This window comes from Lytechinus pictus, chromosome 8 (assembly GCF_037042905.1).
Source record: "Lytechinus pictus isolate F3 Inbred chromosome 8, Lp3.0, whole genome shotgun sequence".
Lineage (NCBI taxonomy): Eukaryota > Metazoa > Echinodermata > Echinoidea > Temnopleuroida > Toxopneustidae > Lytechinus > Lytechinus pictus.
In genome coordinates, this window is record NC_087252.1 from 33220052 (window position 1) to 33247245 (window position 27194).

The 27194-nt window shown below is 37.1% G+C and overlaps 1 long non-coding RNA gene and 10 other non-coding genes across 11 annotated transcripts; 1 reads left to right on the plus strand and 10 right to left on the minus strand.

The window, feature by feature from the left end:
• Window positions 1–238: 238 nt before the first annotated feature.
• Window positions 239–4878, plus strand: LOC135154920 (uncharacterized). Its single transcript, XR_010294318.1, has 3 exons — window positions 239–293; window positions 1971–2150; window positions 2871–4878. It is a non-coding gene; the product is annotated as an uncharacterized LOC135154920 (long non-coding RNA).
• Window positions 4879–17171: 12293 nt separating this feature from the next.
• LOC129267478 (U2 spliceosomal RNA) lies at window positions 17172–17363 on the minus strand. The gene has a single exon (XR_008585175.1). It is a non-coding gene; the product is annotated as a U2 spliceosomal RNA (small nuclear RNA).
• Window positions 17364–18208: 845 nt separating this feature from the next.
• On the minus strand, window positions 18209–18400 carry LOC129267477 (U2 spliceosomal RNA). Its single transcript, XR_008585174.1, has one exon. It is a non-coding gene; the product is annotated as a U2 spliceosomal RNA (small nuclear RNA).
• Window positions 18401–19245: 845 nt separating this feature from the next.
• LOC135155359 (U2 spliceosomal RNA) lies at window positions 19246–19437 on the minus strand. The gene has a single exon (XR_010294563.1). It is a non-coding gene; the product is annotated as a U2 spliceosomal RNA (small nuclear RNA).
• Window positions 19438–20281: 844 nt separating this feature from the next.
• Window positions 20282–20473, minus strand: LOC135155370 (U2 spliceosomal RNA). Its single transcript, XR_010294574.1, has one exon. It is a non-coding gene; the product is annotated as a U2 spliceosomal RNA (small nuclear RNA).
• An 845-nt stretch (window positions 20474–21318) lies between these two features.
• LOC135155381 (U2 spliceosomal RNA) lies at window positions 21319–21510 on the minus strand. The gene has a single exon (XR_010294585.1). It is a non-coding gene; the product is annotated as a U2 spliceosomal RNA (small nuclear RNA).
• An 844-nt stretch (window positions 21511–22354) lies between these two features.
• LOC135155326 (U2 spliceosomal RNA) lies at window positions 22355–22546 on the minus strand. Its single transcript, XR_010294532.1, has one exon. It is a non-coding gene; the product is annotated as a U2 spliceosomal RNA (small nuclear RNA).
• An 845-nt stretch (window positions 22547–23391) lies between these two features.
• LOC135155334 (U2 spliceosomal RNA) lies at window positions 23392–23583 on the minus strand. Its single transcript, XR_010294541.1, has one exon. It is a non-coding gene; the product is annotated as a U2 spliceosomal RNA (small nuclear RNA).
• An 844-nt stretch (window positions 23584–24427) lies between these two features.
• Window positions 24428–24619, minus strand: LOC135155340 (U2 spliceosomal RNA). The gene has a single exon (XR_010294545.1). It is a non-coding gene; the product is annotated as a U2 spliceosomal RNA (small nuclear RNA).
• Window positions 24620–25464: 845 nt separating this feature from the next.
• LOC135155341 (U2 spliceosomal RNA) lies at window positions 25465–25656 on the minus strand. The gene has a single exon (XR_010294546.1). It is a non-coding gene; the product is annotated as a U2 spliceosomal RNA (small nuclear RNA).
• An 845-nt stretch (window positions 25657–26501) lies between these two features.
• Window positions 26502–26693, minus strand: LOC135155342 (U2 spliceosomal RNA). Its single transcript, XR_010294547.1, has one exon. It is a non-coding gene; the product is annotated as a U2 spliceosomal RNA (small nuclear RNA).
• Between the last annotated feature and the right edge of the window lie 501 nt (window positions 26694–27194).

Below are 27194 nucleotides of genomic sequence, written 5' to 3' on the forward strand. Positions count from 1 at the left end.
CATAAAAACAATAATACAATAATAAGTTTTACAAAATTGATGAAAATCCCTTACATCAATCACTAAAACAAGTCAAAACTCAAATATACATGGAATTCATTAATTTTATTATTATCAATTAACATTTTTAAGCAAACCGGGAAAATGGTATTAAACGGTACTATATCAAGTTTTGACTGTGTTTTTTCAGTGAATGATCAACTATTTCATCAAAATTTCCCATTTTTATCTCACTGTAGATCTTCGGGCGCTCACCACGATAACAGCTCTATTATTATCCATCGTTCAATCAGGTGTGTATATATATTTATATATTACCAGAGTTGTTACAGAATTCTAGATGTTATGAGGCAATTTAATTCAAACCTTAGCATATTGTATGCATTTTGGGAGATAAAAAAGCCATTTACTCTCGACTTTCAAATCCCGAAAACGATCAATCATCCGGGAATCGTCTATAAATAACATAGCCTATAACGCCTAACTGTAACGATCCAACGAAATACAAGGATTACTGTTAAGATCGTCCGTCCTTGAAAATAGCGATAATTGAAATAAATATATATATATGTACATATTTGTGTGTGTGTGTGTGTATGTGTGGGTGGGTGTGTGTGTGTGGGTGAGGTTGCGTGTATTTGGGTGGGTGTTTGTGTGAATACAAGAACCACCCAATAAATATTTTACAAACTTTGATTGAAATGGTGTAAAATAAAACATTCTTTGGAGCACGGAGTTATTTTTTTCGAGGGAAAATATAAATCCATTTGGTGGTCCAAAGAATGTTGTATTTTACAACCTCGCAGTCAGAATATGTTATATTAGATTGCATTCATTACTAGCATATACTAATTTAGGGTCTATTTCGGATCATGTGTAAAGCCTAGAATCATTTCATGGCCTCATACTCAAACGTATTTAAAGGCTCACCATTTTTGTTTTTCATCACACCATTTGTGTTTATTTTTATTTCATCAATAGTAAACACCGCAAAAATCCGGTGTTCATTTAACACCAGCCCGGAATCTATATATGTCCACACCAGAGAAATATTGAAACAACACCAGTTTGGAATCAAACCGATGCTGTTTTAATACTAATTGGTGTTGTATAAACACCTTTCTGGTGTTAGACCAAAACGAAACTGGTGTTGTTTAACACTTCTCTGGTGTGGACATATATAGATTCCGGGCTGGTGTTAAATCAACACCGGAGTTTTCGCAGTGAACTTCATCTCATGTTGATACATAATATTAAAAAAAACTAGTGCAAAAATAGTTAACCAATAATGCATATAGCATTTCCATTTATTTGAAAGCAGGATAAAAGAGAATTAGAGATTAAATGCCTTGCTCACAGGCATAGGTGCCGCGGCCGGGGATCGAACCCCAGACTTTCCATGTATAGTCTGGTGCCTTAGACCACTCGGCCACGGTACGTCCATATAATAATAATACTACTATTTACAATCGATTTTAAAAATCGATCTTAGAATTGATCTTTATGACAATAATTGAGATAGAGCCTTGCAACGTTTTACCCTTGAATTGTAATGGATTTTTTACCGATCATTTGGAAGGCTTCGTCTCCAGGTTTTGTCAGTTCTATGAAAATAGCACGCCAAAATTAGATTTGAGCCTAACTCATTGTCAGCCGGTGAATATTTTCATCGGATATTACTGGATATGAAAACGTAGTCATATCAAAGGCTTTACTGAATATCATGTGACCAGTTATTGTCCAATCAGACGTTAGTATGGGTGCTAGCCAGGAGCCTATAGGTTACGGCATTGGAGCGGCACAACCAAAAATCATACAGATGTCATGAAATTACAATTTTCCTTTCTAAATTTGAAAACAAGATGAATAAATACTCATGGCAATCATAAACTATTGTTTATTTTTCCCCTTCTTTTTCATCTATGTTATCCTTTTTCTTCTTCACTTTCCAATCCCGCTTTCTTTATCAGTTTTCTCAAATTACTGTTACTCATGTATGAGTATAAGAACGCACAGCAACTCTACAGCCTATAAAGTACCTAACAACATTGATGATAGCTGTGAAGATGAAACTAATTTAACAGACGTCATTGAATGCAACGGAGGATGTATGGTTATGAATGCGACATTTATGTACTCATATGACTTGTGTAAGTAGTCACAGAGCTTTTTGTTCATTTTTTATTAATGATCATTTATCTTAATTGATTCGTTTAAAAAAGATTAAAGCAAGGTTCTCATATTCCGGAAACAAAGTTAAAGGGCTCCCTCAATGTTGGTATACTGGTCAGAAGTCAGGAAGGGGACGAGCTGCCCCCCCCCCCCCTCCCTTCAGCACCAAATTAATCACCACAAGTGGTATTTTTCCGATAATCCTATCCACATCAAACTCCTTTAAAATTGATAACAGTTATCAATTAGCTTTAATAAATAACTGATTCCATTTTTTACACACATTTATTTTAAAATCAATTATCAATAAATTGAAAGCATTTCTTTTTTTATATCTCTAGTCTCTCTCTCTCTCTCTCTTCAAAATCATAAAGCCCTGGAAATTTTGCATTATTATATTAAGTACACCTTTGGCAATCACAGACATCCAAATTACAACAAATAGGTGAAAGGGTGTATTTTTTGCTGTAAAATGGGGGTTGCGAATTACAGAGTTGTATTTCAAATGCAAAATGTGGAAAATATGAGAACAGACTCAGTTTAAAGAGTTTCAAGAGTGTGTCGGTAGGCCTATCTCTCTCTCCCCCTACAGTATTCAATTATTGTATATTGATTCACTAAAACAATATCCATCTCATTACCCCTCCCCCCCCCCCTCTCTCTCTCTCTCTCTCTCTCTGTTTTTCTCATTCTTTCAGATGGTGAGGTGATGACACAGTTCTTTGTTCGATCCTGCGGTTACGATCTCGACCGATGTCTCGACGATCAGGAGATCGACCCGTTACTCAGAGAATACGAAAAGGACATCAGTGCCGGCGTCGAAAACGGAACATTTATCGGCTTCACAGGCTATGTCTGTTTCTGCAAAGGAGCAAACTGCAATACCGGGAATTCACTTAGCCAAAACCCAGTCCCTCTTGTTGCATTTAGTGTTTTAGTTCTACTTTGTCAATTTCTAACTTGAATGATGATATCGACGTCAATGGGTACTCAAACATTGTATTTTACGTTGATTAATGTCGGGTCTTAGGCGCGTATTCATAAGTCAGGTTTTATTCAAACTCTGGTCTAAATTATAATAATAACAATAATAATAATATAGGTATATTAACCCAGGGAAGCCACTTCAGTTCTGAAAACTATTCTCCCAGCGGGCCCTGCTATTATCATTAAAGGGTTAACTATGGAAAGCCAATTGTGACAGTAGTCTCTAGGAAATGAAGTTGAATTTATCGGCTCATTTGGCGTACTAATCCTTCAAAACATGTTTTAGAATATTAATGTAAATAGTTTTCTTACCATTCATGCATAGATAAAGAACTCGGTAAACATGAGAAGCGTACAATGTAAGCAAAATTTCGTCATTTTTTCTGGCTTCTCATAATTCAGTACTGACTTAGACCATAAACCTGATTTTAGAATACGGGCCTTAGTCACCCGGACGAAACCGACTCCAGTCTGAGTACATTGAAGTCATATTAGCGTAAGATTTGTTGTGGAAATGGGAAATTGATTATCATTTGCTGATTCCAGACTTTGTTAAACGCATTGAAATACCTGAAATAAAGACACCTCTTTGGGGGAAAGCAGACTTGGTGTATCAGCGAAAAGTTCCTACTTGACAAAGCTCGGCTAAGCCTCGGGCACCTGTCATGCCGAGGACAGTGAGACACTTAACTATAAGGTGATTAAAAGTGACATTACACAACATCTGATGTCCATAAAACCCTTGCTCACTTTATACACTGTTAGAAAATTTATTTTTAAAATAAAAGAAGTTCCTGCAGCAGAGTCTCGAGAACACCTGTAATCTTACCAGATTGCGTATTCTTATATTATATCATATAAAATTACAGGAAATTGGTATTTGATGTATGGAACCTTACAAATTTCCTTAAATAAAACACCCTTTTCCCCTTTATAAACAGACCTGTTCTGTTAAATTGCAGAAAAATCCTGTTTTATGAATTTACAGAAAAAATGATTCTGTTATTACTTTCTGCAAAATCTTTTTTTTTGGTAAAATCAGGTTTTAACAGTGTATATAATTGGCTTCCGTATATGGTTTCAAATTCCGCTTGGAATACGACGCCCAATACGACTTTACTTTTTTTTTCCAACGATGTGCAAATACGGTGTCGGTTTCGTCGGTGTCACTGTAGCCTTACGGACCACACGCTACAGGTCCCTGAAGTTCTTGAGAACACTCAATACAGTAGAGTTCAGTCTTGTAACGTATAGTGGCTATCATATAGGCCTATTATTTATGCCTATAAATACTGGTCGAGCAGTGACCACATTATCAATTTGTCTATCCGGCCATGGTGGTACGCAGCAGGAAGATTTGGGGGGTAGTTTCCAACCCCCCTTCCCCTCAACAGCCACCCCACTGAAATTGTTTCTTCCTTTCTTTCCGTTCGAGCTCATTTAGATAAACTGGCATTTATCTCTAACATGACTGAAAGGATTCTGGTTATCAACAAAATGAAAATGTTAGAATAAATACGAACAGCATTTGATAAATTTAGGATCAGCTTAGACGAGAGAAAAAAAAATGTTGATATTCATGATTATTTCAAAATTGAAATGAAATACATTAAAAAGTTGAAAATTCATTAATGATTTACTTAATTTGTTAACTGAAATTTTGCGACGGTAATTACGATTTATTTTTTCATAATTATTTGCCGATGATTCAGGCCACACATATAAAGAAACAGATTTAAAAAATGTCAAAAATTAGAATAATTTTAGAAATTTAATTAATTTTTAATTATTAGTAGTAATTAGAAATTACAATCTTTCTTTTCTCCATTATTACAATCTTCATTTTTCTTTACTTGGTAACTAAACTAATTTTTTTCCCTTTTCTTTTTAATTTGAGCCATTTCGTTACCTCAATTTACAACTTTATATAACTTTGCGATGAATGATCTGTTATAGATATTACCCTATGATAGTTTATTTTTGTAAGTTAGTAATAATAAAAATGCATGCATGATGTTCACATCTATATATATATATATATTCATACAACTTTAATTAAGGTTTCCCAAAGTGCTCGATGCTAGCTAGAACACTCCAAACTATTTTCGTTTCTTTTATGTGCCGTCTGCAACAAACAGTATCCCTTATTAGATCTTGTTAACGTTAATTGGGCGCGAAACATTAGGCCTACATGTATGCATCATAATTCATAAATATGTGTACATGCACAACTGTTTAATATATTGATGTAGGTGTATACGTTACACGCGTACGTTCAATCACAAATAACCCAGCGTATCTTTGGCAACGGAAGCATTTATCGCTTTGCCTAAATAATGTCAAAGATATAAATATAACAGTGTGAAAAAGATAGTAGGATGTCAAGCAAGATATTGAGGTTAATTAATAAAGGCGATACTATAAGATATAATCATGATTCCACAAACACGTATTGAAATTCTAACTTATCATGAGTACACATCGAAGAAAAATTATGACCTATTTTTGTCAGTACTTGACTCAAATTTCGTGAATCTTTATCATGTTCGTTATGATGATATACATAATTGTATGGATGTTATTGTTAATCGTGACGTAAGCGTGCATCCTTTCCATGATATTTTGTGATGTGAATGTTGGAAGGAATGGTAGATGAATTATATTCTCTAATATAGATTCGTAAGACTGCATGATCAAATATTGCATTATGGGAAAAGAATTGGAGCGGTCTGAAGAGTTCAGAACTAAATACGTTGCATAATCATTCAAGACGCAAGTCAGAAAATAATAATATATCGATTTATTGGGCGACAAATTGAGTTTGGTTTCCAAGGTCTTATAGATTCTCTGAAATCCATTGAAACGGTTCAGAAAGGAATATTTTATACTGACGTCATGGCGCTATTTAAAATAGGAAGTGTGTTTTGGTAGTTGATTTCCACATTTAGATGTTTCTTGCATTGATATTATATAAATATGTTGTAAGAATGACGGAAACAGTTTAAAAATAAATAATTTGTTCATTTTTAAGGATATGCGATTTCCCGCTATTCTCTGATCATTGTCAGATTTGGATGTCTTTTCCATCAGGTATGTCATTCTTAAACGTATACTTGGCATGTATGGTAGGTGAGTGCTTATGTCGATATTACTTTGAGTCAGGGTTCTTATCATTCAGAAGCTTTAAAAAACTCTACTTCATCTACTTGATGAGAAATCGATAAAGATTATTATGTCGACTTAATAACCTTATGTGCCGACACAAGCTTGACGTAAAAAGAAGTTATTTATCGACATGGCGAGGAGGGATAATGTCAACAATAATGACGACATGTATTTTAATTGGAGTCGACTTGACTATATCATGTATGTCGCCATAATGACATATAATCTGTCTACTCGGCAGTTTAACTAATTTGGCCACGACGGTATGCAACTTTTTATAAGTCGACTTGGGGAGATAACATTTCTCACCATATCGATATCAAAAGGCAATTAAGTCGACATGGCAAGATGTGTTATCTCGTCATCTCATTTCAACATGTAGATTGCGCTTTAAAGGACAAGTCCATTTAAAGTTGATTTGAATAAAAATAGAAAAATCCAATAAGCACAACACTGAAAATTTCATCAAAATCGGATGTAAAATAAGAAAGTTATGACATTCCAAAGTTTCATGTAATTTCACATAACAGTATTTTCCACATCTTGGTCAGTATGCAAATGAGGGGACTGATGATGTCTCTCACTATTTACTTTGTATATGAAATATATAATATTCTTATTTTCTCCTCATTGACATGTGAAACTAAGTTTTCTTTCTCCCTGAACATGATGAATTACCAATGTTTTAACATTTTATGGTTCAGTCAAGTTGATCCTTTCTGTCAAATCAGTAAAAATAAAATATTAGATAATTCAAAAACTAAAAAAAAAATTAATAATAATGAGTGAGGGACATCATTGACTCTCTTATTTGCATTATCACCGTCAAACTGTTTTGTGAAAAATAAGCGAAACTTTAAAATGGCATAACTTTCTTATTTTACATCCGATTTTGATGAAACTTTCAGCGTAATTCTTGTTTGATATTTCTCTTTAGATTCAAATAATTTTTTTTTTGTGTGGACTTGACCTTTAAGGCTTACATAAATCGCCAATGGAGAGTGATCGATTGATTGCTTTACTTCGCCTCTCACTGAACGGGGCATGCGCATCATTGAGATGTGAGATTTCCTTGTGTATTATTTGTTTCTTAATAGAATTTAGATTGGAAATATTTTTACTCATGATGAATTTGAAAAGCATTGCATTTTAATCATAACAATCATTTGTTATCATATTGAACACCTTGTATACCCACTCCCCACACAACAAACTTGAAAATAAGCCATAAAATTTGTTCACATATAATATTTATTGTACTATATGTATGTAAAGTAATACTGGATTAATATGACATTGTACAAAAAATAGCTTTATACTCGTCATTGTAAATGGTATTTGTGAATTTAATGTTTTATGTATTTACCAATTTCTTTTACAAAATAAATTGTTTTATAGCAAACTGTTCAGCTAGCTGCCTCCTTGGTATTTTATCTTCGGTTGCCTGAGTCCAAATTCAGAAGAAAAAAGTATAAGGCAAAGTGAGTAGGGTAGTGATGTAATCATTAAGACACAAAATGAATTTCTTTTTATATGTTTGCATTTATCATCAGCAGTTTTATTAGAAAAACAGATATCTCAAATCTAAAACTTCGTCACTTTTAGTTGTAACAAAACATTCTCGTCTCTCTTCTCCCTTCCTTCTTTGTCCCTAATAAAAGTGATGACATTCACTTAAGCCATTTCATTTCTATTTTCCAATTCATTTTCCTTTTTTTTTCTTTAACAAGTTATAACAATTCAATTTATTCTTTTTAACGAATTTTATTCATAACGCCCCCCCCCCTCTCTCTCTCTCTCTCTCTCTCCTCGGGACTTCTCAATTTTTGTGGGTTACTACGAGGTAAAGCCCTTCCTCATATTGGTTTTAATAAAATCATAACAAATGTACGAGAGAGAGAGAGTGGGGGGGGGGGGGGTTCCGGCCGTGAGTACACCCGGGAATAACAGATATTTTGTTTAATCATCTAACGGTTGTGACGTCATATTACGTCGGCTGCTCCATAATGTCATATCATGTAAACTCCATTAAGTGCCGTTTTGTCAGGCATTCATTCTAAGATGAATTATTTTTTAACCAGAGTCGAATAAATTCCATCGTCATTTGTCAGTTCTGGGCAAAGACAAATGATTGAATGTGATTTTTGATAAATTCCTCTGCACTATGCTCTAAATCTTAATTTTCTAAACCAAAAAAGTTTGATATTTGTTAATTGATTTAAGAGAAAACTTGATTGTTTGGTCGAGTTTTTTTTTTTTTTTTTAACGTACATAAAACAATTTTGGATCATTCTAGCAAACAAACAAGTATATTCCATTTACTGGTAATAAAACAAAAATAAATATAGTAATAAATGTTTTTTTATATAATTCGATTCTATACATTTGTTTAAACTATTACCATAGTCAAATGCTTAATCGGTCCCATATACCAGTCATAAACAAAGCCAAAAATGTTATCGATATCCATTTCATAATACAAAAGTGAAAATAAAAATAATAACCTTTCAATATTATGCTAAATGATTAAAGCTAAGATTTTCTAATTATTTTCCTTCACATTTTGGTTTATGTTTATTATATATGATTTGATATGCCCTTAATAAGAAATTTAAAAAAGACGCTTAGCTCCTTCCAAAAACAGAGCGGAGAGATAGTACACATGAAGCAAGAACGATCCACAAATACTGCGACGACAGTCGACTTGAGATGGCGCTATTGCACAAATCTTGATTACAGTTGCAATCCTTGCCGTTGCCGAAGTCGATGGTTGCGTACTTGGCTTGTAAGATGATGTTGAGAGCAGAGTGGCGGTTGAGGCTCTCCTGGTTTATTTGGTGGCAGCGCCGGTTGAGACTGGTACCGCAATCCCGGTAGTTTATAAAAACCGTCTCGTTTATGCCTTTGGAAAGGGAGGGAACGAGAGAGAGAGAGATAAAATGGAGGTAATCATCGAAAGGTTAACCAATATCTTATACAAGACAACATGAGAGTCCATGTAGAAAGAAAGGTTGAGTTAGGGAGGTTTAAAAAGTACCATCGATTCGAGGAGATGACAAGATACATTATCTTGCAAAATTAAAGTGATTGGTTAACATTGGTTTGACTTTTTTAAAATCTGAGCTAGAAGGTCACACTTGTCACCTGTGTCTGTGATATGTTACAAAAATGAAGCCCAGAAAAAATTGCGTTCGAAAATAATTATTTAGAGCTTCAAAAATTGAAATATAAAGTGACCGAAAACACCATCTTAATTTCATCCCATACACGTATGTGTACTATTTAGGCGTCTATAAGACGCCTATTTACAAAATCAGGGTCTGCCTTGTAGTTTTAGCTTTTCATTCTCAATAATGGTTGTTTTCAGGGTTTATTAGTTCTAATACATGCACTTGTACACATGTTTCATCTTGGTTTGAGAATTTTTTAAATCGGCTGCTCACAAAATTAAACAATACCTTTAACTTATAAAAAGTTGTATGCTAAAATGGCGTGATAGGTGGTAGACGTATATTTCGCCATACCAACATATATTTTATAAGTACACTTGGCAGGATACAAATTGCAAAACAATAATAACAATAATAATAATGAACCCGCTCGTGAAGCGAATATTCCTGGTATAAATTTCGGGAAGGCGGGGGATAGGGTTTGGTTTGGGTTCGAATATTAGTAAGAAATACAGCTAGCTAGATACGTTTCAGGTTAGGTTTGCATTTTCTCTTAGCTAGGTTGGTGTCAGGAAATCAGTGCAATCAAGGAAGGCTCATGGAAGAGAGATAGAGGAGGGGGGGGGGGGGTAGGTTCGGAGATTGAAAAAAGAGAGATAATAATAATAATAATAACAATAACAATAATAATTTGTTTTACACTCCCCTCCAAAAGTTTGGGAACACCTGCCTTCAGTGTGTGTTTTTCGAACTTTGGTAGACTTTACTGAAGTTAAGCCTCATAGTACAGCTGTATTTTTGTTTTAAAGTGAAGGCTATACACAAGTGTACATTTTATCATTGATTCAAACAAATTCAAAGCTCTTAAGGGACGTGCAGCTGCCAAAGAGGGCAGGCTCCCAGTCAAGATGGCATTCTCTAAAAAATGCCTACTTCTTTTAACATTGTTCTGTTTGGGGTTCTTTTCTGAAATTCTTCCCAATATTTTGTGAATGTTACAGCAGATGTCCTCAGAATTTGTTGCTCAGTATTGTTCATAAGACAGTTAATTTATGGAAATCTGCATCTTTATCCTGGAAAACATCTGAACTTGACAAATGCCTAATCCTTGTTTAAAGAAAATACATGGAAGTGGAGTAGACATCAGTGCAATTTGAAATTCATGAATTCAAAAGTTATTCAGAGTTTTTTTTACACTTATTCCAGTGCACCTTCACTCATTTTGCCTAATCGGTTTCTTAGTCAGAAGTCAGTCACAAAATTAAAATGGCTATGACAAGACAGCTTTCTTTGGAAACACGTCAGTCAATTGTAGTTTTGAGGAAAGAAGGCTACTCCATGCAAGAAATAGCCAGGAAACTCAAGATCAGTATCCATGCGGTTCACTACAGCCTGAAACGCAAAGAAGCCACTGGGTCTAATGGGAACAGGAGACGAAGTGGTAGGTCAAAAACAACATCTCCTGCTGAAGATAAATACATTCAGGTGAGCAGTCTGCGCAACCGTTGTCTGACTTGCCCACAAATTACAGCTGGCCTCAACAACACCCGTGAGATGCCTGTATGTTCTTCAACTGTTAGAAGACGTCTCTGTGGAGCAGGGCTGATGGGCTGTGTGGCTTCAAGGAAACCACTCCTCAAAGAAAAGAACCGGAAGAAAAGGCTTGCTTGGGCTAGGAAGCATAAAGACTGGTCTTTGGAGCAGTGGCAGAAGGTTCTTTGGTCTGACGAATCAAAGTTCGAGGTGTTTGGCAGCAAGCAACGTACCTATGTGAGACGGCGAAAGGGAGAAAAGATGATACCCCAGTGCATCAAGCCAACTGTGAAACATGGTGGTGGTAATGTCATGGTTTGGGGTTGCTTTGGTGCAGGAAAGGTAGGCAGCTTGCACAGAGTAGAGGGTATCCTCAACCAGCACGGCTATCATTCAATCCTACAGCGGAAGGCCATCCCTTCAGGGAAACGCCTGATCGGAGAAGGATTCGTTTTCCAGCAGGACAATGACCCAAAACACATGTCAAGACTATGCAAAGACTACTTGAAGAAAAAGGAACAGAAGCAAGTCCTGGAAATCATGGATTGGCCAACCTAGTCCCCAGATCTCAATCCCATCGAGTTTTCCATCGAATTTTCCATATCAGTGAAACACTGAGTATTGTTTGATTTTATTTTTGTGGCTGACTACTGACTAGGAAAAGGAAAAATAAATGAAGTTGCACATGTTTTAATGTAAAAGCTCTGAATAAAAGCAATAACTGCATGTAATAAAAGAAGTTAGCATTTTGAAAGAATGCCATCTTGACTGGTAGCCAGACATTTGAGAGAGTATAAATTTGTTTGAATCAATAACAAAATGTACACTGCTGTATAATCTTCACTTTAAAACAAAAATTCAACTATGCTATGAGCCTCAATATCAATAAAGTCTATAAAAGCACACACTGAATGCAGGTGTTCCCAAACTTTTGGAGGGGAGTGTATATAGCGCTTTTTCCAGAGGATACAAAGTGTTGTCGATGGCATAAGACAAGTTAAGGTTTATGGTTATATAAGTGTGCTTTGAGATGATTTTGTGAAGAGGTCAAGAGAAGAAAGGTTTCGAAGAAATGGAGGGAGTTTGTTCCAAAGACGGGGGGGGGGGGGGGGGGGGGCAAGAGATCGAAAAGAGTTGAAACCGGCCTGTTTTCTGGATTTTGGAATGACATAGGAAGGAGCAGCTGTAGAACGAAGAGAGTATGTAGATCTTTGTTGCTGAAATAATGAAGAAATGTAAGAAGGAAGTATGGTTGACAGAGATTTATAGGTTTCGATAATGTATTCTATCAGAAACAGGTATCAATGAAGTTCATTTGAAAGAGGGGTAGCATGACACCATTTGGTTTTTGACAGATTAAGCGTGCACATTATTTTGTTCTGAAGGCGTTAAAGTAGGGCGATAAGGAGAAGGGCATTAACAGAAAGAATGCAAAAACATTTATTTGTATATTTATATGTCCAAATTCACCGGCATATTCCTTCACGCGTAATTATGTAAATATGAATTTAATAATGTAGTATTTCCTCGATTTGGTAATTGACTCCTGAATTTTGTATTAATTGTAATAGATTTAATGAATTGATATTTTTCAAGTGGATAATTTTTGGCACAAAACCAATTATTTTAATCAAAATTTCATTGATAATCCGTTTGACAGCTCAAGCAATTCATAATAATGATATTTCGGCTTTGTTTTAAGTAATATATAACGCAATAATGGATTTATTGTACTGGCTTTAAATTAATTAGCATTTTCATTGAGTAATTGTGGAAAATGACAATTTATCTATTCACAGTATTAATACGGTCTCAACTAAAACAATTATTATTAAATAAATAATTATTTTCAATTTATTTAATTTTAATTGCTCTCTTTTCTATTCATGACAGTGATCCATTATCAACTCATCAATAATAATATCTAATAAAATTACCGGATGTCGTCTAGCATTTTTTTAATATGTTCATTTACCTGCATGACATGTAGGTTTTATTTAGAATTCATTGTTATTTTTAAGGTGAATTATTGTAATAATGACTAAACTACCCTCCATCATTCAGTTTAAAAGAATAGCTCATGATTTTTTTTTTTTTAAATCTCACCTCCTCTGTTACATGTATTATTGTGAATATGTATTTTTATATTATATTTATATGAACCTTGTGTTGTGTTGGCTGCGGTTTTTTACATTGTTGTATTTTGTAAATAAATAAACCATAATATACAGGGGTCATGGGTCAGCTGAGTCAGCACAGTTACTGGAAGGAGTAAGGTTGCAAAGGACCGGAAACATTCAGGAAATTTGGAAAATTCCCACGAAATTCCAGTTTATTCCCGTGGAAAGTTTCCAGCGTGAAAATTTGTCGGCAACCTTGGGCAGGAAGGTGAGGAAAAGTGGGGGAAGGTGGGGGAGGGAATGAAATTTATGAGATATGAAATAATTGATGACAAAAAATACGAGATGGCGATCTTACCCCTTTGGTTGGTATAAACTGCACTAAGCTCAAGTTCGGCACACCCACCAAATGCGTTACAATTGACCGTACCGCATTCGCTCAAGTCCTCTGATGCCTCAGTGGTGTTACCCTGGATCAGGCATGAGTAACACAGCTGACATGATCCTGGCGAATAGAGAAAACACTGACGTTAGTCTTTCACGATTGGTGTTTCATGGCTGCACTGCAAACATACCGGTGTTAAGTTAACACCATAGGAAAAGACCAGAGGGGTGTTGAAACAACACCGCGTCGGCTTTAAGCTAACACCAGACAGGCAATTAAACAATACTAACCAGTGTTAAGTCAATATCGGTTTGACCCTTAACTTGTGTTGTTTTCATCTATTCCCTGGTGTTATTCTATATAGACTGGTGCTATGGTGCTAAATCTACACTAGTAGCGGACGCAGGGTGGTTATGGGTGTTCACCCCCCCCCCTTAATTTTGTTTTTGCTTGTCAACATTTTATTCAGCTTGAACCCCCCCCTCCCCCCATTCAAAAATCCTGCAAGTTTCAAGTTTCATGTTTATTTTGTATTGATTTCAAATCCAAACATAAAGGATTACAATCAAAATAAAATTAACAATTTTTGTATAAATTATGGAACATATTAAGTTACAATGATAAATTAACATTTCTACCAATAAACAGAGTCACAAATTAAACAAAATGAAAACAACAGGAAAAACATAACAAAACAAATCAAATGCAGGAAAAAAAACTATATGCTGTCAGAAACTGTTTCACTCGACAATCTGTCAATTAACATGTCATAATTCTTCTTATCAAAACAAAAATTAGCAGCTACTACGTCGTTCTAAAAAACAACTGCAAATATCATATAATATGTGAAATATTGTTATTGCTTTAATTCGAGGCCATGCTATTGATATACTTGGATCGCAAATCCTACATTTTATTTATTCCAGTGATGCATATTTTAATTATATCCGTTTCTTTGGGCGCTAACAAAAACTTAAAATTTCCAACATCATTGCATTTAATAAAATCAGGTATTTTTTTCTTGTCAATCAGGTTGGTACGGGGAATATCGAGATATCTGCATTGGGTAATAAAATGATATTCATCTTCAACATCAAGATGACAAAGAGGACAGAGCCTATTTTCTACTGGAATCTGCCTTGTTCGATCATTATTTTATTATCGCTTATTCGGAGTTTGATGAAGGTTGTAATGTCCTTTTTGTCAATATCCAAGAGTAAATGATTTTCCAATTCATAATTACATTTTAATTTATTGTATGCTTTGAGTTTCTTGTTGTATTCACTACAATTTTCGTCAAGACTTTCTTTCCAATATTTTATATATCTCTCTTTAAATTTGTCAACTAGTGCTTTTTTAAACATATTTTACCGAGAATGTATTTTGACCATACATGACTGTGTAAATCCTGCTACATCAAAAAGTTTTTCTATTTTTTTTGTGAGAGTTGTTTTATTGTCTAATCCATCCACATATGTCATTTGATAATACTTGTGTCTGGGGCTTCGATGATGTGATACCAAGAATCTAATAACAGATAGTGACATTGGATGGCGACCAGTTTCTGATAAGACTGCATTATTTACTGCACTTTTGTTTAAACCAAGGGTATATTTTATTAATCTTAATTGAATACTTTCTGGTATAAAATTAGTCATATAATATTTTTCTTTTCCTGCATGCGTACGCTACTGCTCAACACTGGTGAGGGCCTTTAGGCGAAATGGGGGAAGTTCTGAATTGATGCACACGTTGTCTAGAGTTTCAATCCATAGTCACATCTTTTGGATGGTAAGGTTAAGAACCCGGCTAAGAATTGCGAACAGGGGCTTGGATCATGCCCTCCCCACCCCCCCCCCCCTTCTCCTCGGCAGTGGCGGATCCAGGGGGGGGGCACAGCCAGCCCGTGCCCCCCCCCTTTGTGAATCAAAACTAAAATGTGTAAAGTGTACCCCCCTCACATACAGACACTTTTGAAAGTGATGACCATTGTTTTGGGGGGAGGGCTTGTCCAATTTTTTCGGGGGACGAAATATCATTACTTTTTGGTAAAAACTTTTTTTTAATGTGTTTATTATTGTTTTTTGGGGGGGCTTGTCGAATTTTTCTTCGGAAAAATGTGCCCCCCCCCCCCTTGGAAAATCCTGGATCCGCCCCTGCCCCACGGCTCGCCCTGCTCGAAAGAACAAAGTGTCTCACAGGGCATGTGATCACAGTGGGTTCACAAAGTGTTCACAACGGTCTTCAAAGGGTTCACAAAATATCATTTTCACGATTAAAATGCTCGACTTTAACATTGCAAAGATACTTCACTTTTTGTGGTCACTTTGTGCACACTTTATGGACATGAAAGATTTTTTCCCAAGTCTACCCCTCTCTTTATTTTATTCACTTGTCTTCCTCCTTTCATTTTTCCTCTCCTTTTATTCTCCTCTGGTTTTTTCTCCCACCCCCTTTATCATTTTTTAGAAGCAAAATGGGAACACACGGCCCCTGCGCCCCCCCCCCCCCCCCAACGAATCCGCCTGTGTTCGTGTTTTGTCATGATACAGCTTTGGTCAAAACCAAAACCGCCCAAAACCGCATGATATTAAGCCATTGAACAGAAGTATTTGCAGACAGATATAATGCTTTCTGTTGTATCGGTATAAAACCCAAAATTGATTGATGCAATATTGGCAGACATGCAACAAGACACGAAAATGTATACGTGGGAATGTATTGTAAATTCAGGATAAATCTAAATCCGTCGATTACGAGGCAGTTTAAAATGGCGTGTTGAAAATCTTTCCCACAAACCTATACTTAAAATTGACCTAAGGAATAAAAATAATATCGTCAAAGTAGGTCTGTTAACACACAAACAGGAAAGCAAAGAAAATAAACTGCATTTAGGACTAATGAACAAAACATGGCGGAGCTCACATCACACTGCTGCACTCACTGCTATGCTACACTCCTTCACTGCTATGCTGCTGCACTCACTAATCGCTGTGTAGAACTAGAACGAACGTATACACATTGCACATACTCGTCTAACAGCACGTGAGTGAACGGGGTCTGATGAGTGCCGAATTACAGTAGAAAAGCAAGATATTCATTCGACCCAACCCATTCAAAAGATTTTTTAATTTGATACAGCTGATTGACAAAAGTGTATGCATTCGATTCACCATCCAGCATAGATTCCAGAAAGGACAATCACAGAAATTCCTTCGTCCAAATTGGTAAGAAATATTACTTAACTTTTAAGAACTATTTGACTGGCGAAAGAATGCCCGCCTCTACTGAAAAAGCCGGTCGTTTTCGGGAAGTCCCCTGAAAATTGAGAAAAATCACCGGTGGAATCGATTACAAGCACGAGAAGCGTGTGACTTTCTCAGCAACTCCGCCGTCTACGACGAAGATGTAATACAAATAGAAACAGTGAAACTGAGGTAGTGGATACGGAATTGTTTAATAATTTATTCAATTTCTTTTCGAGAAAGACAAATGGAAAATGGTTGAATACAATGTTCAATTTACAATGAAAGAAAGAGCTCCCCCCCCCCCCCTACAAGAAAAAAAAAAGTAAGAAAAACAGCGTAATTCAGGTGGAGGAAAAGTAACATTCTTTCTTTGGTATTTTATTAACCCCTTGAGGGGTGGGCCGATCCCGGAGGTACTGCAATACCGGGCCAACCCGTGGCCAGGACGGAGCAAGCCCCTATTCCATGGCCTAAGTTCAAAAATCAGTTTAATATACAAGCGATTCGGTGAATCGCGTTTCAGATATTAAGCTGAAAAGAACAGATACTACACATGATCTTAGCCAAAAGGCCGAGAAGCGATACCGAGTTGCCGTTTTCGGAAAGCTATATACAATAAATTACAATAAAGAAAAACAGTGAGGCAACGTTACCATTCTACAGAGTTTAACCGTATAACAACCTCAATATCTTTTAAAAGGACAATAGCTATCGGACGAAGATATTAACACATTCCGGCGAGCTATTGTTTCTAACAAACCGGGGCAAAGACATTGACCAAACCTTGTTTATAGAAATGATATCAAGCATCAAAGGTTAAAAAGTGTCTCTTTTGTAAGAGTTTTCTCGACGACGTACATTGTCAGCCATGAACGGGTAGATACGGGGTGAATGCCAATTTCATTCAAAAGATTTTTTAATTTGATACAGCTGATTGACAAAAGTGTATGCATTCGATTCACCATCCAGCATAGATTCCAGAAAGGACAATCACAGAAATTCCTTCGTCCAAATTGGTAAGAAATATTACTTAACTTTTAAGAACTATTTGACTGGCGAAAGAATGCCCGCCTCTACTGAAAAAGCCGGTCGTTTTCGGGAAGTCCCCTGAAAATTGAGAAAAATCACCGGTGGAATCGATTACAAGCACGAGAAGCGTGTGACTTTCTCAGCAACTCCGCCGTCTACGACGAAGATGTAATACAAATAGAAACAGTGAAACTGAGGTAGTGGATACGGAATTGTTTAATAATTTATTCAATTTCTTTTCGAGAAAGACAAATGGAAAATGGTTGAATACAATGTTCAATTTACAATGAAAGAAAGAGCTCCCCCCCCCCCCCTACAAGAAAAAAAAAAGTAAGAAAAACAGCGTAATTCAGGTGGAGGAAAAGTAACATTCTTTCTTTGGTATTTTATTAACCCCTTGAGGGGTGGGCCGATCCCGGAGGTACTGCAATACCGGGCCAACCCGTGGCCAGGACGGAGCAAGCCCCTATTCCATGGCCTAAGTTCAAAAATCAGTTTAATATACAAGCGATTCGGTGAATCGCGTTTCAGATATTAAGCTGAAAAGAACAGATACTACACATGATCTTAGCCAAAAGGCCGAGAAGCGATACCGAGTTGCCGTTTTCGGAAAGCTATATACAATAAATTACAATAAAGAAAAACAGTGAGGCAACGTTACCATTCTACAGAGTTTAACCGTATAACAACCTCAATATCTTTTAAAAGGACAATAGCTATCGGACGAAGATATTAACACATTCCGGCGAGCTATTGTTTCTAACAAACCGGGGCAAAGACATTGACCAAACCTTGTTTATAGAAATGATATCAAGCATCAAAGGTTAAAAAGTGTCTCTTTTGTAAGAGTTTTCTCGACGACGTACATTGTCAGCCATGAACGGGTAGATACGGGGTGAATGCCAATTTCATTCAAAAGATTTTTTAATTTGATACAGCTGATTGACAAAAGTGTATGCATTCGATTCACCATCCAGCATAGATTCCAGAAAGGACAATCACAGAAATTCCTTCGTCCAAATTGGTAAGAAATATTACTTAACTTTTAAGAACTATTTGACTGGCGAAAGAATGCCCGCCTCTACTGAAAAAGCCGGTCGTTTTCGGGAAGTCCCCTGAAAATTGAGAAAAATCACCGGTGGAATCGATTACAAGCACGAGAAGCGTGTGACTTTCTCAGCAACTCCGCCGTCTACGACGAAGATGTAATACAAATAGAAACAGTGAAACTGAGGTAGTGGATACGGAATTGTTTAATAATTTATTCAATTTCTTTTCGAGAAAGACAAATGGAAAATGGTTGAATACAATGTTCAATTTACAATGAAAGAAAGAGCTCCCCCCCCCCCCCTACAAGAAAAAAAAAAGTAAGAAAAACAGCGTAATTCAGGTGGAGGAAAAGTAACATTCTTTCTTTGGTATTTTATTAACCCCTTGAGGGGTGGGCCGATCCCGGAGGTACTGCAATACCGGGCCAACCCGTGGCCAGGACGGAGCAAGCCCCTATTCCATGGCCTAAGTTCAAAAATCAGTTTAATATACAAGCGATTCGGTGAATCGCGTTTCAGATATTAAGCTGAAAAGAACAGATACTACACATGATCTTAGCCAAAAGGCCGAGAAGCGATACCGAGTTGCCGTTTTCGGAAAGCTATATACAATAAATTACAATAAAGAAAAACAGTGAGGCAACGTTACCATTCTACAGAGTTTAACCGTATAACAACCTCAATATCTTTTAAAAGGACAATAGCTATCGGACGAAGATATTAACACATTCCGGCGAGCTATTGTTTCTAACAAACCGGGGCAAAGACATTGACCAAACCTTGTTTATAGAAATGATATCAAGCATCAAAGGTTAAAAAGTGTCTCTTTTGTAAGAGTTTTCTCGACGACGTACATTGTCAGCCATGAACGGGTAGATACGGGGTGAATGCCAATTTCATTCAAAAGATTTTTTAATTTGATACAGCTGATTGACAAAAGTGTATGCATTCGATTCACCATCCAGCATAGATTCCAGAAAGGACAATCACAGAAATTCCTTCGTCCAAATTGGTAAGAAATATTACTTAACTTTTAAGAACTATTTGACTGGCGAAAGAATGCCCGCCTCTACTGAAAAAGCCGGTCGTTTTCGGGAAGTCCCCTGAAAATTGAGAAAAATCACCGGTGGAATCGATTACAAGCACGAGAAGCGTGTGACTTTCTCAGCAACTCCGCCGTCTACGACGAAGATGTAATACAAATAGAAACAGTGAAACTGAGGTAGTGGATACGGAATTGTTTAATAATTTATTCAATTTCTTTTCGAGAAAGACAAATGGAAAATGGTTGAATACAATGTTCAATTTACAATGAAAGAAAGAGCTCCCCCCCCCCCCTACAAGAAAAAAAAAAGTAAGAAAAACAGCGTAATTCAGGTGGAGGAAAAGTAACATTCTTTCTTTGGTATTTTATTAACCCCTTGAGGGGTGGGCCGATCCCGGAGGTACTGCAATACCGGGCCAACCCGTGGCCAGGACGGAGCAAGCCCCTATTCCATGGCCTAAGTTCAAAAATCAGTTTAATATACAAGCGATTCGGTGAATCGCGTTTCAGATATTAAGCTGAAAAGAACAGATACTACACATGATCTTAGCCAAAAGGCCGAGAAGCGATACCGAGTTGCCGTTTTCGGAAAGCTATATACAATAAATTACAATAAAGAAAAACAGTGAGGCAACGTTACCATTCTACAGAGTTTAACCGTATAACAACCTCAATATCTTTTAAAAGGACAATAGCTATCGGACGAAGATATTAACACATTCCGGCGAGCTATTGTTTCTAACAAACCGGGGCAAAGACATTGACCAAACCTTGTTTATAGAAATGATATCAAGCATCAAAGGTTAAAAAGTGTCTCTTTTGTAAGAGTTTTCTCGACGACGTACATTGTCAGCCATGAACGGGTAGATACGGGGTGAATGCCAATTTCATTCAAAAGATTTTTTAATTTGATACAGCTGATTGACAAAAGTGTATGCATTCGATTCACCATCCAGCATAGATTCCAGAAAGGACAATCACAGAAATTCCTTCGTCCAAATTGGTAAGAAATATTACTTAACTTTTAAGAACTATTTGACTGGCGAAAGAATGCCCGCCTCTACTGAAAAAGCCGGTCGTTTTCGGGAAGTCCCCTGAAAATTGAGAAAAATCACCGGTGGAATCGATTACAAGCACGAGAAGCGTGTGACTTTCTCAGCAACTCCGCCGTCTACGACGAAGATGTAATACAAATAGAAACAGTGAAACTGAGGTAGTGGATACGGAATTGTTTAATAATTTATTCAATTTCTTTTCGAGAAAGACAAATGGAAAATGGTTGAATACAATGTTCAATTTACAATGAAAGAAAGAGCTCCCCCCCCCCCCCTACAAGAAAAAAAAAAGTAAGAAAAACAGCGTAATTCAGGTGGAGGAAAAGTAACATTCTTTCTTTGGTATTTTATTAACCCCTTGAGGGGTGGGCCGATCCCGGAGGTACTGCAATACCGGGCCAACCCGTGGCCAGGACGGAGCAAGCCCCTATTCCATGGCCTAAGTTCAAAAATCAGTTTAATATACAAGCGATTCGGTGAATCGCGTTTCAGATATTAAGCTGAAAAGAACAGATACTACACATGATCTTAGCCAAAAGGCCGAGAAGCGATACCGAGTTGCCGTTTTCGGAAAGCTATATACAATAAATTACAATAAAGAAAAACAGTGAGGCAACGTTACCATTCTACAGAGTTTAACCGTATAACAACCTCAATATCTTTTAAAAGGACAATAGCTATCGGACGAAGATATTAACACATTCCGGCGAGCTATTGTTTCTAACAAACCGGGGCAAAGACATTGACCAAACCTTGTTTATAGAAATGATATCAAGCATCAAAGGTTAAAAAGTGTCTCTTTTGTAAGAGTTTTCTCGACGACGTACATTGTCAGCCATGAACGGGTAGATACGGGGTGAATGCCAATTTCATTCAAAAGATTTTTTAATTTGATACAGCTGATTGACAAAAGTGTATGCATTCGATTCACCATCCAGCATAGATTCCAGAAAGGACAATCACAGAAATTCCTTCGTCCAAATTGGTAAGAAATATTACTTAACTTTTAAGAACTATTTGACTGGCGAAAGAATGCCCGCCTCTACTGAAAAAGCCGGTCGTTTTCGGGAAGTCCCCTGAAAATTGAGAAAAATCACCGGTGGAATCGATTACAAGCACGAGAAGCGTGTGACTTTCTCAGCAACTCCGCCGTCTACGACGAAGATGTAATACAAATAGAAACAGTGAAACTGAGGTAGTGGATACGGAATTGTTTAATAATTTATTCAATTTCTTTTCGAGAAAGACAAATGGAAAATGGTTGAATACAATGTTCAATTTACAATGAAAGAAAGAGCTCCCCCCCCCCCCTACAAGAAAAAAAAAAGTAAGAAAAACAGCGTAATTCAGGTGGAGGAAAAGTAACATTCTTTCTTTGGTATTTTATTAACCCCTTGAGGGGTGGGCCGATCCCGGAGGTACTGCAATACCGGGCCAACCCGTGGCCAGGACGGAGCAAGCCCCTATTCCATGGCCTAAGTTCAAAAATCAGTTTAATATACAAGCGATTCGGTGAATCGCGTTTCAGATATTAAGCTGAAAAGAACAGATACTACACATGATCTTAGCCAAAAGGCCGAGAAGCGATACCGAGTTGCCGTTTTCGGAAAGCTATATACAATAAATTACAATAAAGAAAAACAGTGAGGCAACGTTACCATTCTACAGAGTTTAACCGTATAACAACCTCAATATCTTTTAAAAGGACAATAGCTATCGGACGAAGATATTAACACATTCCGGCGAGCTATTGTTTCTAACAAACCGGGGCAAAGACATTGACCAAACCTTGTTTATAGAAATGATATCAAGCATCAAAGGTTAAAAAGTGTCTCTTTTGTAAGAGTTTTCTCGACGACGTACATTGTCAGCCATGAACGGGTAGATACGGGGTGAATGCCAATTTCATTCAAAAGATTTTTTAATTTGATACAGCTGATTGACAAAAGTGTATGCATTCGATTCACCATCCAGCATAGATTCCAGAAAGGACAATCACAGAAATTCCTTCGTCCAAATTGGTAAGAAATATTACTTAACTTTTAAGAACTATTTGACTGGCGAAAGAATGCCCGCCTCTACTGAAAAAGCCGGTCGTTTTCGGGAAGTCCCCTGAAAATTGAGAAAAATCACCGGTGGAATCGATTACAAGCACGAGAAGCGTGTGACTTTCTCAGCAACTCCGCCGTCTACGACGAAGATGTAATACAAATAGAAACAGTGAAACTGAGGTAGTGGATACGGAATTGTTTAATAATTTATTCAATTTCTTTTCGAGAAAGACAAATGGAAAATGGTTGAATACAATGTTCAATTTACAATGAAAGAAAGAGCTCCCCCCCCCCCCCTACAAGAAAAAAAAAAGTAAGAAAAACAGCGTAATTCAGGTGGAGGAAAAGTAACATTCTTTCTTTGGTATTTTATTAACCCCTTGAGGGGTGGGCCGATCCCGGAGGTACTGCAATACCGGGCCAACCCGTGGCCAGGACGGAGCAAGCCCCTATTCCATGGCCTAAGTTCAAAAATCAGTTTAATATACAAGCGATTCGGTGAATCGCGTTTCAGATATTAAGCTGAAAAGAACAGATACTACACATGATCTTAGCCAAAAGGCCGAGAAGCGATACCGAGTTGCCGTTTTCGGAAAGCTATATACAATAAATTACAATAAAGAAAAACAGTGAGGCAACGTTACCATTCTACAGAGTTTAACCGTATAACAACCTCAATATCTTTTAAAAGGACAATAGCTATCGGACGAAGATATTAACACATTCCGGCGAGCTATTGTTTCTAACAAACCGGGGCAAAGACATTGACCAAACCTTGTTTATAGAAATGATATCAAGCATCAAAGGTTAAAAAGTGTCTCTTTTGTAAGAGTTTTCTCGACGACGTACATTGTCAGCCATGAACGGGTAGATACGGGGTGAATGCCAATTTCATTCAAAAGATTTTTTAATTTGATACAGCTGATTGACAAAAGTGTATGCATTCGATTCACCATCCAGCATAGATTCCAGAAAGGACAATCACAGAAATTCCTTCGTCCAAATTGGTAAGAAATATTACTTAACTTTTAAGAACTATTTGACTGGCGAAAGAATGCCCGCCTCTACTGAAAAAGCCGGTCGTTTTCGGGAAGTCCCCTGAAAATTGAGAAAAATCACCGGTGGAATCGATTACAAGCACGAGAAGCGTGTGACTTTCTCAGCAACTCCGCCGTCTACGACGAAGATGTAATACAAATAGAAACAGTGAAACTGAGGTAGTGGATACGGAATTGTTTAATAATTTATTCAATTTCTTTTCGAGAAAGACAAATGGAAAATGGTTGAATACAATGTTCAATTTACAATGAAAGAAAGAGCTCCCCCCCCCCCCTACAAGAAAAAAAAAAGTAAGAAAAACAGCGTAATTCAGGTGGAGGAAAAGTAACATTCTTTCTTTGGTATTTTATTAACCCCTTGAGGGGTGGGCCGATCCCGGAGGTACTGCAATACCGGGCCAACCCGTGGCCAGGACGGAGCAAGCCCCTATTCCATGGCCTAAGTTCAAAAATCAGTTTAATATACAAGCGATTCGGTGAATCGCGTTTCAGATATTAAGCTGAAAAGAACAGATACTACACATGATCTTAGCCAAAAGGCCGAGAAGCGATACCGAGTTGCCGTTTTCGGAAAGCTATATACAATAAATTACAATAAAGAAAAACAGTGAGGCAACGTTACCATTCTACAGAGTTTAACCGTATAACAACCTCAATATCTTTTAAAAGGACAATAGCTATCGGACGAAGATATTAACACATTCCGGCGAGCTATTGTTTCTAACAAACCGGGGCAAAGACATTGACCAAACCTTGTTTATAGAAATGATATCAAGCATCAAAGGTTAAAAAGTGTCTCTTTTGTAAGAGTTTTCTCGACGACGTACATTGTCAGCCATGAACGGGTAGATACGGGGTGAATGCCAATTTCATTCAAAAGATTTTTTAATTTGATACAGCTGATTGACAAAAGTGTATGCATTCGATTCACCATCCAGCATAGATTCCAGAAAGGACAATCACAGAAATTCCTTCGTCCAAATTGGTAAGAAATATTACTTAACTTTTAAGAACTATTTGACTGGCGAAAGAATGCCCGCCTCTACTGAAAAAGCCGGTCGTTTTCGGGAAGTCCCCTGAAAATTGAGAAAAATCACCGGTGGAATCGATTACAAGCACGAGAAGCGTGTGACTTTCTCAGCAACTCCGCCGTCTACGACGAAGATGTAATACAAATAGAAACAGTGAAACTGAGGTAGTGGATACGGAATTGTTTAATAATTTATTCAATTTCTTTTCGAGAAAGACAAATGGAAAATGGTTGAATACAATGTTCAATTTACAATGAAAGAAAGAGCTCCCCCCCCCCCCCTACAAGAAAAAAAAAAGTAAGAAAAACAGCGTAATTCAGGTGGAGGAAAAGTAACATTCTTTCTTTGGTATTTTATTAACCCCTTGAGGGGTGGGCCGATCCCGGAGGTACTGCAATACCGGGCCAACCCGTGGCCAGGACGGAGCAAGCCCCTATTCCATGGCCTAAGTTCAAAAATCAGTTTAATATACAAGCGATTCGGTGAATCGCGTTTCAGATATTAAGCTGAAAAGAACAGATACTACACATGATCTTAGCCAAAAGGCCGAGAAGCGATACCGAGTTGCCGTTTTCGGAAAGCTATATACAATAAATTACAATAAAGAAAAACAGTGAGGCAACGTTACCATTCTACAGAGTTTAACCGTATAACAACCTCAATATCTTTTAAAAGGACAATAGCTATCGGACGAAGATATTAACACATTCCGGCGAGCTATTGTTTCTAACAAACCGGGGCAAAGACATTGACCAAACCTTGTTTATAGAAATGATATCAAGCATCAAAGGTTAAAAAGTGTCTCTTTTGTAAGAGTTTTCTCGACGACGTACATTGTCAGCCATGAACGGGTAGATACGGGGTGAATGCCAATTTCATTCAAAAGATTTTTTAATTTGATACAGCTGATTGACAAAAGTGTATGCATTCGATTCACCATCCAGCATAGATTCCAGAAAGGACAATCACAGAAATTCCTTCGTCCAAATTGGTAAGAAATATTACTTAACTTTTAAGAACTATTTGACTGGCGAAAGAATGCCCGCCTCTACTGAAAAAGCCGGTCGTTTTCGGGAAGTCCCCTGAAAATTGAGAAAAATCACCGGTGGAATCGATTACAAGCACGAGAAGCGTGTGACTTTCTCAGCAACTCCGCCGTCTACGACGAAGATGTAATACAAATAGAAACAGTGAAACTGAGGTAGTGGATACGGAATTGTTTAATAATTTATTCAATTTCTTTTCGAGAAAGACAAATGGAAAATGGTTGAATACAATGTTCAATTTACAATGAAAGAAAGAGCTCCCCCCCCCCCCCTACAAGAAAAAAAAAAGTAAGAAAAACAGCGTAATTCAGGTGGAGGAAAAGTAACATTCTTTCTTTGGTATTTTATTAACCCCTTGAGGGGTGGGCCGATCCCGGAGGTACTGCAATACCGGGCCAACCCGTGGCCAGGACGGAGCAAGCCCCTATTCCATGGCCTAAGTTCAAAAATCAGTTTAATATACAAGCGATTCGGTGAATCGCGTTTCAGATATTAAGCTGAAAAGAACAGATACTACACATGATCTTAGCCAAAAGGCCGAGAAGCGATACCGAGTTGCCGTTTTCGGAAAGCTATATACAATAAATTACAATAAAGAAAAACAGTGAGGCAACGTTACCATTCTACAGAGTTTAACCGTATAACAACCTCAATATCTTTTAAAAGGACAATAGCTATCGGACGAAGATATTAACACATTCCGGCGAGCTATTGTTTCTAACAAACCGGGGCAAAGACATTGACCAAACCTTGTTTATAGAAATGATATCAAGCATCAAAGGTTAAAAAGTGTCTCTTTTGTAAGAGTTTTCTCGACGACGTACATTGTCAGCCATGAACGGGTAGATACGGGGTGAATGCCAATTTCATTCAAAAGATTTTTTAATTTGATACAGCTGATTGACAAAAGTGTATGCATTCGATTCACCATCCAGCATAGATTCCAGAAAGGACAATCACAGAAATTCCTTCGTCCAAATTGGTAAGAAATATTACTTAACTTTTAAGAACTATTTGACTGGCGAAAGAATGCCCGCCTCTACTGAAAAA